At 43.5% G+C, this 1,944-nt stretch overlaps 1 pseudogene; it reads left to right on the top strand.

The window, feature by feature from the left end:
• The first annotated feature begins 720 nt into the window (after positions 1 to 720).
• On the top strand, positions 721 to 1,601 carry LOC138849918 (peptidyl-prolyl cis-trans isomerase H pseudogene; annotated as a pseudogene).
• Positions 1,602 to 1,944: the final 343 nt, after the last annotated feature.

Below are 1,944 nucleotides of genomic sequence, written 5' to 3'. Positions count from 1 at the left end.
AATAAATAAATAAACAAATTAATAAAGCTATCTTTTATTTTTAAAAAAAGATAAAAAGAAACTAATGAAAATAATTGGAAGATATCACCTGTAGGAATACAGCTTCCTCTTTCATATCTCCCCCTCTCCTCTGCAACAAGAGTCCCTAAGATTGAGAGGAGTTTGTAGAGCCTGAGAGGCATAGGGAGAGCACAAGAGGAAAAGGCTGCACCTCTGAGCTCGACACAGCACAACTCCATGTGAGTGCGTGGGTCTCACTGCTTTACTTCCAGGATAGACTCCAGGGAGACAGACCAGAGGAAGCGCTGTGTGGTGTGTCAGCAGATAAGGAGTTGCAACAGCCGCATACGGAGTTCTTCAAGGCCTGGTCGCAGGATCAAGGAGCAGAATGGGTCCTACAAACTCAAGATTATAGAGAAGTGGAGGAGAGAAACCCAGATTCAAAGGAATAGGAACAAAGAGGTCTCCAGAAAAACCAGTGTGAACTAACTCAAAATGGCCAAATGGGTCATGGTCATCCCAAGTGATTGAGGAGACAAATACCATTGAGGATAAATGAGCTTCCTTTCAATACCTTGGCTCCAGACAATCATGAGAGGACAAAGACAAAAAGTTTCTGCCAGCCTCATGAAATGATGCTTTGAAATAGTAATCAAAATGAAGTACAAAATGAAGAAGTGCTTCCTCCATGTCTGCATTTGTAGGTGGAGATTCTGGACTAATATACCTGATTTTTATATTTGGCCCATGATATGCTTTGATTGTGTGCACCAGAAATTCATGAGTTGGAAATTTATTCCTCAAATTTGTATGTTAATGAGATTTGGGGGGGTGGGGCCTTTGGGAAGTAATAAGGTTCAGATGAGGTCATGAGGATAAGGACTTCGTGGCACTGGCTTATAAGAAGAGAAATCCCCCAACTTTTGCTTCCGGGTCAGAGCCATGCAGTGGCAAATCCAAGCCCTGTCAGCCCCGTGGTGTTCGTTGATGTCAATATTGGCAGCCAGGAAGTTGGTTGCATGAAGATCGAGCTCTTTGCAGATGCTGTGCCCAAGACGGCCGAGAACTTTAGGCAGTTCTGCACCGGAGAGTTTAGAAAAGATGAGGTTCCTTTTGGATACAAAGGGAGCATCTTCCACAGGGTCATAAAGGATTTCATGATTCAGGGTGGAGACTTGATAATGGAGATGGTACTGGCATTGCCAGTATTTACCTGGGGCCATTTGCAGATGAAAATTGTAAGGCACTCAGCTCCAAGTCTGCTTTCTGTGGCAAACAGTGGTCCCAGTACAAACAGCTGTCAGTTCTTTATCACCTGCTTGAAGTGCGATTGACTGGATGCGAAGCACATAGTATTTGGAAAAACCATTGATGGTATTCTGATGCTGAGAAAGATTGACAATGTTCCCACAGGTCCCAACAATAAACCCAAGCTGCCTGTGGTGATCTCACAGTGTGGGGAGATGTAGCCCAGACCAAGACTGAGTCAGGCCTCCCTGGCTCCAGGTGGTGTGCTTCATTCTGGCTTTGCTTCCCTGCCTGCTGCTGCCCTCTTTGATCGAGAGACCTGGGAAGTATCACAGATTCAGAAACCAAGATAGTCTGTATTCAACGGTAAATAAAGTTTATGTGTGTTTTCTTGTAAAAAAAAAAAAAAGAGGAAATTCAAGTTATCACACTTGCTCTTTTTCATCGTGTGATGTCCTCCATTGTGTTATGCAGCACAAAGGCCCTGGGCAGATGCCAATACCATGCCCTTGGACTTCCCCAAAATTCCTATTCTTTATAAGTTACCCTGCCTCAGGCTTTTTTTTAAAGGTTTTTTATAGAAAACTTTTATTTAATAAATATAAATTTCATATATACAACTTTTGGGTTATAGCGGATTTTCCCCCCATACCTGCCCTCCCACCCCCAAATCACCCCACCTCCTATTCCCTCTCC

This window comes from Oryctolagus cuniculus, chromosome 6 (genome assembly GCF_964237555.1).
Source record: "Oryctolagus cuniculus chromosome 6, mOryCun1.1, whole genome shotgun sequence".
NCBI lineage: Eukaryota > Metazoa > Chordata > Mammalia > Lagomorpha > Leporidae > Oryctolagus > Oryctolagus cuniculus.
The sequence above is the reverse complement of the archived record's forward strand: the minus strand, read 5'-3'. Positions and strand labels throughout refer to the sequence as shown.